The 14235-nt window shown below is 38.8% G+C and overlaps 1 protein-coding gene across 2 annotated transcripts in view; it reads right to left on the reverse strand.

Annotated features, from left to right (window-relative positions):
* ACTR3B (actin related protein 3B) overlaps positions 1-14235 on the reverse strand; it is a 42806-nt gene that overhangs the window by 24182 nt on the left and 4389 nt on the right. For both annotated transcript variants that reach the window (XM_056857497.1, XM_056857498.1), the window contains exon 2: positions 268-323. The gene's annotated coding sequence lies outside the window, so the exon portion shown is untranslated. The remainder of the gene's footprint in view (positions 1-267; positions 324-14235) is intronic.

A 14235-nucleotide genomic window follows, 5' to 3' on the forward strand; every position in this document is an offset into this window, starting at 1 on the left:
GATAGGAAGGAAACAGAGCTTGTCATGGCAACCAGAAACTGATTTAATGAGGACTGGTCCTGGCAAGAAGGAAAGCAAGCTTTTCCCCCCTCCTCTCAGCTATACACTAGCCAAGGACACGGGTGCTGTAAATACCATTTCCCAGAAAAAAAAGACACACAAACACACACCGCTCCACGAATGCCAAGTTTGGAGAGCTGGGAAGCCAAACTGTTCCCTTTTCATCAAGAAGCGTGTATTTTAAAAGGCAGGATGGCATTTACTTACATGACGGGATAATGAATTGCGGTTCTGTATTCCCTGCATATCCCAGCTTAGTATACCTGAAACCAAGAAAGTGGCCGGTTTTAAAACGCATAGCCAGGCAAAGGCGTAAATAAGAAGAGCTACATTTTCCCCAAATCTGTTACTTAAAACAAAGGACTCTAAAACGTTAATGATAGTTCAGCATCAACTGACAGGAGAGGAAATAAGAATCCCAAGGCAGGCAGCCAATCAGGAGTTGGGAAGTATTTACAGAAATTTATAACAGCAATCGCCACTGCAATTTTATATATTTTTTATCTATTTTATTTTATTACAATTTTTTATAATATTGTTTAACATCATTATTGGGTTGATCAAGTATTGTATAGGCTACCTTATGATTTATGCTAAGGTTATTATGGTAATCACTATTTAATGCTCATTATTATAGCACTATTTACTGTTCATAATTGCTATCATTGTTTATTGCTTATTATATCATAATATTATATGTCTTCCTTTTCTTTGTCTTTGTATATGATTGCAATTGTTTTGATATGGTATTTTAAATTTTTCTTCTTTTCTGTGTTATGTTTATAAAAAATAAAAAATATATTTTTTAAAGGAATTGAATTCTGTCAGGGCAGTCGTCACCTCTTGCAAACCGTTTTCTTGTTTCCAAGAAGACCCAGAGTGGGACATGTGCCAGCTTCGCACGCCAGTCTGCAACAGCCTTGCCCAGCTTACCTGTGCATGCCTAACCCCAAAGGAAGAAAAGAAGCAACTTCTGCAAAGATTCTCTGGCTGGTCACTCAGAGACAATTCTCAGTTACCAAGGGAAACCAGGCTATTCACAACTTTGTTGAGAGCCAGCTTGGCACAGCGGTTAGAGTGCTGGATTCGGATACAGGAGAGCCAGGTTCGAATCTCCACTCTTACCATGGAAGATTGCTTAGGGTTGCCAGGTCCCTCCTTGCCACCGGCAGGAGGTTTTTGGGGCGGAGACTGAGGAGGGTGGGGCTTGGGAAGGGACTGGAATGCCATAGAGCCTAATTGCCAAAGCGGCCATTTTTCTCCATGTGAACTGATCTCTATCGGCTGGAGATCAGTTGTAATAGGAGATCTCCAGCGACCACCTGGAGGTTGGCAACCCTACCCCCAATGCCATTAACCTAATGTGAAATAGTGCCAAAGTGTCACTGTCTTCCCAATTTTCCCCAACAGAGTGATGAGTACCTCCCAGGGGCTGCTTCAGGTTGGGAAAATGGCTCGGAGGGAAGGGAGGTTTAAGCCCCACTCCCCCTGCACATGCACCACGGTCTTGATCTAGGCCACGGTCTTGATCTAGGCCAGGCCCATGCACACCAGGGAATTCAGTTCCAAAGAGGCATGGGGAGTTTTTAATGTGTGAATCGGCCCTGGCAAGTCAGATTGCTGGGCCTGGACCAGTTATGTTGACCAGCAGCAGCCATTTTAAGCCATAAATTAGTTGCAAATAGGGTTGCCATGTCCCTCTTCACCACCAGCGGGAGGTTTTGGGGCAGAGCCTGAGGATGGCGGAGTTTGGGGAGGGGAGGGACTTCAATGCCATAGAGTCCAATTGCCAAAGCAGCCATTTTCTCCAGGTGAACTGATCTCTATCGGCTGGAGATGTCGTAATAGCAGGAGATCTCCTGCTATTACCTGGAGGTTAGTAAACAGAGGTTAGCCTGCTGTAGGATAATTAGGAAAAAACAGCAGAAAAATGCAGAAATTGTTATGCTGTTGTAGAAAAGTAGTGATATTTAGTATTCATAACAAACTACATGTATGTAACATAAAACATATGATACATCAAATAAAGCACAGAATTAATCCTTAGTATATACACTGATATACAAAAGTGAGTTCATATAAGAACAAGTTCTAGTTGCACTGTTTGTGGTTCCAAGATTCATCGGGTGTGGTTTCTTGTACAGAGGTCCGGTTATCACTCTGTTTCGGCTAATGAGCCTTCTTCAGGGACCACTATATGCACAATACTAAATTAAATAAACAATAAAAATAATAAGCATAATAAGCATATAGGCATAAATTACGAAGAAGTTTGCTTATATAGGAAATAAGACATTGCTATATCATTATTATACTTACACGCTAGATGTTAGTAACCTGCTTACGCATTGGCCAAGAACAATGTCTCCATTACATTTTTAAACAGTGTATTCACAAGCTTAATTGCTAATAGATTACACCCAAGCAACTCCTTTAAGGTACAGTAAGATGTCATAAATAACAAGCCAAGTCCAGTGTTGTATTAAGTCCATTAGGATACAACGTATTAAAGAGGTGGATGTACTTAGATTCTTGACGTTGCAATAACAAATCAACATCAGTTTTTTCATTTCCTTGCTTCACAAACCGCCAAAGTACAAATAAGGACAAATCTTCATCAGTGTGGTTGTTGTCCCAGAAGTGTTGCGTGAGAGGCGCTTCCAGCACGCGGTTCCTAATTCTCGAGTGATGCTCACTGATGCGATATTTTACTTGTCTATTCGTCTTACCAATGTACCAATATTGGCATGCACATTTTATAGCATAAATAAGGTACTTAGAGTCACAATTATTAAAACTGTTGATAACAAAGTTACGACCTGTTACAGGGTTAGTAATTTCTCGAACTGATAACATAAATTTACAACTCTGACATGATCCACATTTAAAATTTCCTTTAGGTAGGGTGGAAATTATATTGGATTGTGTGACATTTCGTACCAATGCATCCCTGAATGAACGGGTGTGTTTATATGCAATACAGGGGGAGGGGGGGTTGGAGCAACCCGGTAGATGTTGGACTAAATGCCAATGCTTATGTAGGATGTTCCTAATAAGAGGAGACATGGATGTATACTGAAGAACACAAGTAAGTTGTGTAGATGGTAATGTAGATTTCTGTGTTAATAATTCAGTTCTAGATTTTTGTTGAGCTTTTTTTAAGGACATCTGAATTATTTTCCTAGGATAGCCTCTATGTGCTAAGTCTTTTTTTGCACCGTTGAGCTGCTTGTATAAAGTCTGGCTCATAGGTGGCATTACGCTTAAGCCTAAGTAGCTGGCTATAAGAAAGGTTGTTCCTCAAATGTAGTGGATGGAAAGAATTGTAATGTAGGAGAGTGTTGCGATCCATGCTCTTTCTATAAGGGCGGACCCCAAGGTTACCGCATTCCTTCTTATATACGGTAACATCCAAAAAAGGAATCTCAAAAGGATTCGATTCCCCAGTCAATTTAATATTAGGATCCCTTTGGTTAATCCAATGGCTAAAGTTATCAAAGCTATGAGAGTCTTGCATGGCAAAGATAAGGTCATCAACGTACCTAATATAAAGAAAAATCCTATCACTGTAGGGATTGTTGTGTAAGATATGGGCATGTTCAAACGCCACCATGTATGTTAGCAACAGATGGTGCGCATGCGCTGCCCATCGCAACGCCGTAGATTTGTAAATAAAATAATTTGAAAATAAAATAATTTGAAAATAAAATAATTATTTTCCATGACGATGTCAAGGAGACAACTAGCACTTGTTCTTATATGAACTCACTTATGTATATCAGTGTATATCTGTGCTTTATTTGATGTATCATATGTTTTATGTTACATACATGTAGTATGATATGAATACTAAATATCACTACTTTTCTACAACAGCATAACAATTTCTGCATTTTTCTGATGTTTCTGTTTTCCTAATTACCTGGAGGTTGGCAACCCTAGTTGCAACTTGACAGTACTCACATCATAAATAGATAAACGGTTCATTAGTGATCACTGAAGAAAGCTTTAAAGGCTGAAACATGTCTGGTCTGGGGATTACTGTGTTTGGTCTAGTCATCTGAACTGTATGTATTGTTACTAGCCTGTTCATTAATTGTACTAGGTGCCATATGTAGGTGCTATACCTGAAGCCATTGTTTCAATTCTCCGATTTTATTGCTCTCTGTTCTATTAAATTTTTGTATTAGTCTTTAACTTTCTGTTATTAACTTTTGTATCTTGTTCTGAACTTTCTGGCTTCCTAACTCATTTAGGGTTGGGTCTTTTTCCCTTCATTTTTTTCCTCCCTGGTAGCAAGCTCACCGTACAATTTAATTCAAAGGACTGCAGATCAATACCATGCACCATATAACACGACAAATTAGGACGGACCAGTGCATTCTCCGCATCACGGGCATAACTACTTGTGATCATAATATAGAGTGCCATCAGAGCCTCTGATCTTTACAAGAACCCTGGAAAAGTCAAAGGCTTAAAATCGCAGCACCCTTACATCAGTTCGTAGAATGAACACAAAACCTGAATTGGTGAGAACAGTCAATGAATCTCTTTCCCAAATTCAGCCCCACGTTAGCAGAAATTGCGCACAAAGGGCTCAAAAGCTTTTGGATATGTCATGTAAAAACTGTTTAATAGCATCTTTTAAAAATGTTATCTGGCCACTGCCATTAAAACGTATTTATGGCATACTGCTAGGGTTGCCAAGTCCCTGTTCACCACCGGCGGGAGGTTTTTGGGGCAGAGCCTGAGGAGGGCGGGGTTTGGGTAGGTGAGGGACCCGAATGGGGTATAATGTCATAGAGTCCACCTTCCAAAGCAGTCATTTTCTCCAGGTGAACTGATCTCTATCAGCTGGAGATCAGTTCTAATACCAGGAGATCTCCAGCCACCATCTGGAAGTTGGCAACCCTACATGCTGCCTACATCGTGAGAATGGAGTTTAAATCTTGTTATCTATTGCAAACTGTTTGATTTCACTCTTAAAGAAACCACAAAGACAGCAGTCCGTCAATGCTGTGAAGTCAGGAAACCTCACCTTGCTGAAACAAACAGTGGAAATGAAGTTCCTCTTAAGGCAGTTCCATTTTAATACCATACAGGCATCCCAAGTGTCTTAAAATAGCTCACCCTGTCCCATGTGAAAAACCAGGTCAGCATGTAAACTGATCACTAAAGAAACTTGTCACCGTAGCGAGAAGAAACATATGCGGCAAAAATACTGTAATGTGTGTTCTGATTTATCTGACATATAACTTTTTAATTGCTTCTTTAAATTACAGATCTGCTTCTTGGGTTTGCTTTACGCTCTGTAGTTTTAACCTGATTTTGGATTTTTTGGGGTTCAAATACCTGCTTGGGGGATCCTTCAAAACAGAAGGGCAGTTTACAGATATTTCAATAGAGCTGTAATTAGCAAACCAGTTAATTCAAGGAGAATATTAACGTATTTTTTAAATACACTGTATATGTAAATTGTCAGCCGAGGTAGGGAAAAAAATATTCCAGTTGGGACCTGGGGATTTAGCTGTAGAATAAGTAACTGTTAATCAAAGGATTAAGCAGTTACCAAAACAATTTTGGATTCCACGGATGAAACGCACACCTGTTCTATTAGCATATACCCTGCTCGCAACCCAGAGGGCTCACATCTGCAGAGTGCTTCGGGCTTGACAGGGACTGTTACAATCACTATGATTTTGATAATTGGTTATTATGTACTGTGGGATGGGGCAGAGATGAACCCTCCATCCCCTGGGAAATGAACACCCGTTAACATAACGAACAATACCTGCTAGATATTGTCGAAGGCTTTCACGGTCAGAGTTCATTGGTTCTTGTAGGTTATCCTGACGTGTTACTCCTCTGAAGATGCCGGCCACAGCTGCTGGCGAAACGTCAGGAAAGAAAATACCAAGGCCACGGTCACACAGCCCGGATAACCTACAAGCACCAATATCTGCTAGGCTTATTTGCAAAGCTTGAGGGGGTGGAAATACCAAGCATTTGGCTACCTAAGAAATATTTTCAAAAGAAGCTTGTCTGGTAGGTTGTTTTGTTTTTTTCTTATAAAAGGTCTAATCGGCTTAGGCCCAACACACCTAAGAGATCACCTTCTTTTCCCCGTGTCCCACAGTGATCTCCAAAATCCACCCTCATGGATCAAACTAGACATGGTAAGAGAGCTTACCTTCACACATTATTTAAAACTAAATTTCTGGCATTTGGGGCCTCAATTACAATTAGGGTTGCAAGGTCCCTCTTTGCCACCAGCGGGAGGTTTTTTGGGGGGAGGCTTAAGAGGGCGGGGTTTGGGGAGGGGAGGGACTTCAATGCCATAGAGTTCAATTGCCAAAGCAACTTTCTCCAGGTGAACTGATCTCTATTGGCTGGAGATCAGTTGTAATAGCAGGAGATCTAGTACCTGGAGGTTATTGCTGTGTTCCGTATGGAAAAATACCGAAATAATGAACAAAATTTACAACTAAACCTTGTTTGCTTTTACTGGATGTTGTATATACTTCATACAAACTTATAGTCATATGGCTTATCTCATACACATACATACAGATTTACATATCTGAATACACAGGCATAATATGCCCTTGCAATTTTTCCAAATCTGGTGTAATTGCCAATTTTTCTATGAGCATTACTTGCCCTTATAATCTATGCTGTGCCATATGCCATGCCAACTTTATTTCCCGAGATTGGGTAAAGTTTTAATAATCTTTATCAAGGCATCAATCTAAAAAATAATAATGAAAACACTTATAATAAAATACAAACATCATAGATTAATTCCTTTTACCTTTACCATACTTACTGAATTGGAGGCAACAGCCTTCCCCTGCAGGTCACAATTGAAAAGTGCCGGACCTAACATGAGGTCCCTATACTTTTTATTCATCTTAATGCATTTAACTTTTTAACTTTTTCAAAAAGGGGGACAGGTCCTTTCAATACTTACCGTAAAGAAAAGCTGACAAGCCCAGTGCCCTGTTTAATCCCTCTGGCTCAAGAGTGTTAAATTTAAATATATATATTGATTCCATTTTGGATAATGCCTTTTCAGCAGAAACTTGTGTAGAACACCTATCTACTGAATCCAAAACACAAAACCTAATTTTATTACAATCATGATTATTATCCAAACAATGTTTCGTTAAAGGAGCCGACAGTTCCTTCCTTCTAACGTGAGACAGGTGTTCTATAATCCTTAATTTAACCGGGCGTGTCATTTGCCCAATATATCCCTTTGAACATTCACATAATACATAATAAATTACATAGGCAGAGTTACAATTGTAAAAATTAGTAATATAATGTTTGCCATATCCCGGTATCTCAATTTCATGCCCCTCAAGCGTATTTGTGCATATTTTACAATTTCCACATTTGAAGAAACCTTGTGGTAAAGACCTATTTGTCATTTTCACATCTGATCCCTTGGTTATATCTGAGTTAACCAAGCTATCGTCAAGTGATCTTGTTTTCCTTAATGCTACCAAGGGTTTCTGGATACACCCTGAAACTTCTGATATAATTGGCTGAAATTTAGTTATAATAGACCTAATTTTGAAGGCCAAGGGTGTGTAATCAATTCCCCAACATAATCTTTCAACAGGTTGTTCCTTATTCTGTTTAGCTGTTAACATTAATGTCCTAGGACCTGGAGGTTGGCAACCTTAATTACGATCAAGGCCACAGAAAAAGGGAGTCCCCATGTCCAAACAGTTTTGCCTATAAAAACCAACAACAATGAACATACACAGAGTGCTTCCATGCTTTTCTTTTTTCCTTCCAACGCTAACAAGGAGCACAGGAAGACAGTTTTTATGGGCAAAGCAGCACAATCTGAACTGGAGGACCAAACTCCTGTGAGAACTGTGATATCCGTATTGTCTTGTATGATCCTTAACAATACCATTGGGCCCCATCCAGACAGAAGGGTACATAGAAAGGAATCTCCAGTAACTCTCCTACTTATGGATAGGGCTGCCAACCTCCAGGAACTAGCTAGAGATCTCCTGCTATTACAACTGATCTCCAGCCGGTAGAGATCAGTTCACCTGGAGAAAATGGCCGCTTTGGCAATTGGACTCTATGGCATTGAAGTCCGTCCCCTCCCCAAACCCCACCCTCCTTAGGCTTCGCCCCAAAAACCTCCTGATGGTGGCAAAAGGGGACCTGGCAACCCTACTTATGGATCTCCCTCTCACTAGACATGCCTGGATCAAGTCTGAACATTTCCTACAAGTGTTCTCGGGCCCAAACTAGATGTGCTCCAGGGAGATCCAAGATTGAATTTCCCAATATTTTTTAGAGAGAAGTTGGAGCCAAAGCCTTCCCCGACCCGCCAACCTCCACCACAAGTCAGATCAGGTATGAGGGAACAGAAATTTAACCCTTTCCCAATATGGCTGTGGCTGAATCACTCATTACAAATTCATCATTCAGCTGCCCTGACCTGGATGGCCCAGGCTAGCCCGGTCTCATCAGAACTCGGAGGGCTGAGTTGGATCAGCCTTGGATGGGAGACCACCCTCAGCGATTATGGTTAGCCCTGGAAAGGAAAAAAGAATGATCTGTCTTCTTTCCCTTCCAGGGCTAACAACACAGGGGGTGGGGGGGACGACTAAATGTTTATCCACCTTGCATCACAGCTATGATCCAAGCCAGGGGACCCTTTAAGAATGTTGGGAACATCCAACCAAACTGAGATTTTTCCAGCCCAGATTAGCAACATAAATGGAAAAAAAGAAACCAGAATTTTGCAGTGTTCAGTTGCCAGCAGTCCACCATTTAAGAGAAATTAAGCTCTCCCGAATAAACTCATTTTATGCCACCAAGTACAAAAAACCAAGAGATATATTGGTGAGATTTGTCCACAAAAGAACCAGAGATCTGCTGCTTAAGACACAAAGAGACGATCCACTGATCTGGGAAGGGAATTCAATACAAATTCTATCAGATCTTCCAAGAAGTGTTCTAACTAAAAGAAAAGAGTATAACGACTTGAAGCAAGAACTGGTTAAGCGACAAATCAGGTTTCGTTGGCTTATTCCATATTCTTTAGAGATCTCTCTGCCAAAAGGGAAAAGAACAATTCACAATCATCTTCAAGCAAAAGATTTACTTGAAGAACTAAAAACTTTGGAAGATACTGCCTCAAAAGATTCCGAAGATAACCCAGAAGAAGGCCCTAGCAAATCACAACTGACCCAGAAGGCAAAAAAACAACCGCTTGAGAAGCGAGAACTCAGAAAACACAAGAAGACTCCAGAAGGAGACAAATAAGACCAAGCAGCTGCATTGTAGACTTGAATCTTAATTTCACCATGAATCATCTACAGATAACATCACTGAATATTAACGGTCTTAATTCTCCTAATAAAAGAAAGAGAGTCTTTCACAGCTTAAAAAAGCAAAAGAAAGACATCATTTGTCTTCAAGAAACCCATATTAAAAAAAATCATGAGAAAATCCTACATATAAATCATCTTGGAACTCCTTATCTCGCATCGGCTCAAGTGAAGAAGAGAGGCCTAGTCATTTATATCAATGAGAAAATTCTGACCGTAAAAACCCACATAGCAGACCCAGATGGACGTTATCAGATTTTAATCCTTTTCGGATCAGATGGAATTTGTTTTACAATAGCACATATTTATGCTCCGAATGCTGCCAAAGAAATTTTCTATGAAACATTGTTTAAGAATCTTGCAGAACACCATCAAGGAGAAATTATAATTTTAGGAGATTTCAATGCAGTCGTGAATCCCATGATTGACAAGACCCACAGCAGCACATCCGGGAAGTTGCCGAAGAGTGTTCTCAAATTAATGAAAGAATTTAATTTGATTGATATATGGAGAATGAAAAATCCAAGAACAAAAGATTACACCTTCTATTCAAATCGTCACGAGTCACATTCAAGAATTGATATGTGCTGGGCCTCCAGATCAATGATAACAAGCGTGGAGAGAATACATATTGCACCCAGGATATTGTCAGACCACAATCCAATTGAACTGACCTTGCTAAGAGGTAAAACAGGGATCAGAAGATGGCGGCTGAATGATCAAATTTTGCGGAATAAACAAACACTTGAACAATGCCAGCATGATCTGAAAGAGTTTTTTATTTTAAATAAGACTGAAGGCATGTCTGATCTTATTATATGGGACGCCAGCAAAGCTTTTATAAGAGGGAAAATGATAGCCCTGAATTCCAAAAAGAAAAAAGAAAGACAGAAGAAAATTAAAGAATTACAAGATCAACTAAGAAAACTGGAAAAGTCCAAATCAAACCAGATAAAACTACACTACATGATATCAAGATGACCAAGCACCAAATAGAGTTGATAGAAATAGAAGAAATCAAAATAAAAGTCAAATATGCCAAGCAAAGGTATTTTGAAAGAGCAAACAAACCAGGTCGCTTTTTAGCCAACCAACTCCGACAACAAGAGAAGAAAAGGAAGATAATTGGTGCCAAAGCTAACGGGATAATTTATAATAAACAAGAGGAAATTGAAAAAATATTTGTGGAGTACTACAAGCAACTTTATTTGAAAGATGACCTGCAAGAACATGAACTCTCAACCTATTTAGCAGATGCACAATTACCTAAATTATCATTAGAAGAACAAGAGAGTCTCAACCAGAAGATAACAACTCAAGAAATCGTAGATGCCATCAATAATTTAAAACCAGACAAGGCACCCGGTCCGGATGGTATAACACCACAATACTACAAGTTGTTTGAACAATTAACTCCGGTCTTACTCTCTCTTTACAACGGGGTAATTGAACACGGTAAGATCCCTCTGTCATGGCAGGAAGCACATATTTCTCTGATTCCAAAAGAAGCTGCAGATCAATATCTTCCTCAAGCTTATAGACCAATATCATTACTGAACATTGACTATAAAATTTTTGTCTCTATAATCACCAAAAGATTTCAAAAATACATTGGTAATTTGGTACATCCAGATCAAACAGGTTTCATCCCAAAGAGATTAATGAGAGATAATGTGAGAGATAATGTGAGTGCAGTTAAACATGTAAAGTCAAAATCATTAAAAACCGCAATGATATTTTTAGATGCAGAAAAAGCTTTCGATAACGTTTCCTGGCACTTCATTTCTAAAACATTACAACAAATGGATTGTGGAGAAACTTTTCTTAAAGTCTTCAACATGATATATTCGGTTCAGAGAGCTCGTTTATTGATCAACGGTTCGCTGTCGACAGAATTTAACATTACAAAAGGTACAAGACAAGGCTGTCCTCTTTCTCCACTTCTATTTGACTTATCAATGGAGGTCCTTTCAAATTATATAAGAAACGACCCAAAAATTAAAGGTTTAACAATAGAAAATGAAGAACACAAAATCAAAAGCTATGCAGACGACGTTGTCCTAATCTGCCAAAATCCTGAACAAACACTTCCACATGTTTACAATCACCTCATTGAATATGCAAAATATTCCGGTTATAAACTTAACAAAACGAAGACGAAAATTTTGACTTTCAACTTAACAACAGATGAAGACAAGCATATTGAAGATATCATCGGATGTCGAATTACCAAAGAATCAGTGAAATATTTGGGTGTCAACATATCCTCACAAAATAATACACTTATAAGGTCAAATTACTTGAAAATTTGGGGAGAAATAGAAAAAGATCTGAGCTTATGGTCAAAAATGAACATCTCATGGATAGGAAGGATATCGACAATAAAGATGAATGTGCTTCCCAGACTAAATTTTTTATTTCAATTTTTGCCGATTGACATCCCCGACAGGACACTAGAAAACTGGCAAAAACAAGTCAACCGATTTGTTTGGAATGGAAAAAAACCGAGAGTTAGATTCAAAGTCCTTCAAGTCGAAAAGAAAAGAGGAGGGCTGGCATTGCCTAATCTTAAATTATACTACCATGCTGCCTGTTTAACTTGGATAACAGAATTGATAAAACATCCCAAAAGCCGGTATGTTAATTTAGAGCGGGCGGATTTGGGACAAGGTTTCCATAAAGTTTTGTGGGATTCCAAAACCAAAATTCAAAAAAACAAAGTACTAGAAGATTGTGATGTTAAAACAGCGTTATTGAAAGTGTGGAAAAGATACAAAAAGAGAATAAGCCCTTCTCCGCCATCCATAATGTCTCCAACCGAAGCTTATCACGACAATGTTAAACTGAAACCGGGTGTCCACTTCACTTACAATGATATGATAGAATCTACGGGAGAAATTAAGACTATGATCAAACTTCAAGAAAAATTTCAAAAGCTGAACTGGTTAACTTATCTACAATTGAGGTCCAATCTGCAAAAAGACTGTCTATACCCTCAACCATTTCGCGAATTAACAGAATTTGAGCAGTTTATATTTAAAAACGATTCACACGTATTAGGGAAAATTTATAAGCTCCTCCTGAAATACGATACAGAAGAAGAACAAGTGAAAACAAATATGATAAAGTGGATGCAAAATTTTGGAGAAATGATCAATATGGACATATGGGAAAAACTTTGCACTACTGAATTGAAATATACTGTCTGTCAAGAAGTGAAAGAAAATTGGTATAAAACTTTTTACAGATGGTATCTGACTCCAAATATGCTTTCCCAGATGACAATTCCAGGGAAAAAAGGTGCATGTTGGAAATGTCAAGTGACAGACGGTTCTTACTTTCATGTCTGGTGGACATGTCCAAAATTACAACTATACTGGAAAAGAATTCATCGAGAATTACAGTTGATGTTAGATATTAAGTTTACACTTGATCCCAAATTTTATCTACTCAGTATAGTGCCGCCAAACTTACCTTCGAAATCGCATGACGTTCTCAAATATGCTACAACAGCTGCCAGAACAGTGTTAGCAAGAACCTGGAAACAAACTCACATACCTGAAATTGATGCCTGGAAAGATGAACTTTTGGAATATGCAAGTATGGCCAAAATGACTTTTGAATTAAATCCTAAACCTAGTGAACCTATTGAGCAATTTAAGGAGAAGTGGGCGTCTTTTTATACTTACATAAAAGGTAGCTAATACCCTAATCAACTGCTAAGTAGAATATAAATTTTTAAAGATTAGAAATCAATCAGACTCAAGCTTAACAAATTAAAGATACTCTGTAATTATGTTTTACTCAGAAATATTTTATAATACTGTATTGTTTTTATAAAAATAACGTTTACCTCTTCCCTTTTTTTCCTTTCTGTACCCTCCAATTATATAAATAAAACAATTATATATATAAAAAAAGAGAAATTAAGCTCTCCTTAAACAGAGTTGGTCGCTCGCATTACAAAAGTTTATACTTCTGCTTCAAACCCCCCACCCCCATTTTCACTTCTAGGTTTCACACGTTTTTTTCTAAAATGTAATTGCAATAAATATAGTAACATGTAGAATTTTATCTCCATTTCAATGAATTAGAAGCTCAGATAAATATACCAGACTTAGCAAGTCTTGTCTAGGGTCTTGTACCATATGTCTGTAAACTGCCAGAAATCCAGATTCAAATGTCATGTTTTTATCCATGCTTTTTAACATTGATATTCTGTTTTTGCCTCTAGCAGGCTTGCTACAAAGAACATTACTAACCCCCATACTGCCTTTTGATCCATTCAGATTAAAGAGCGAGCGAGAAGCAGCTACAAAAATATTATCTTCATAAATTCAGCATTATTTGGGATAAACACCCTGATATGAAACAAGAGCTCATATACATGTTACAATCATGATGTGATAACTATCTTCAAGTATTTGAAGGGCTGTCATATAGAGGATGGTGCCGAGTTGTTTTCTGTTGCCCCAGAAGGTAGGAGCAGAACCGACAAGTTGAAATCAAATCCAAAGAGTTTCCATCTAGAGATTAGGAAGAATTTTCTAACAGTTAGAGCGGTTCCTCGGTGGAACAGGCTTCCTCGGGAGGTGGTAAGCTCTCCTTCCCTGGAGGTTTTTAAGCAGAGGCTAGATGGCCATCTGTCAGCAATGCTGATTCTATGACCTTAGGCAAATCATGAGAGGGAGGGCATCTTGGCCATCTTCTGGGCATGGAGTAGGGGTCACTAGGGGTGTGGGGGGGAGGCAGTTGTGAATTTCCTGCATTGTGCAGAGGGTTGGACTAGATGACCCTGGTGGTCCCTTCC

The sequence above is a fragment of the Euleptes europaea genome, chromosome 11, assembly GCF_029931775.1.
Source record: "Euleptes europaea isolate rEulEur1 chromosome 11, rEulEur1.hap1, whole genome shotgun sequence".
Classification (NCBI taxonomy): Eukaryota; Metazoa; Chordata; class Lepidosauria; order Squamata; family Sphaerodactylidae; genus Euleptes; species Euleptes europaea.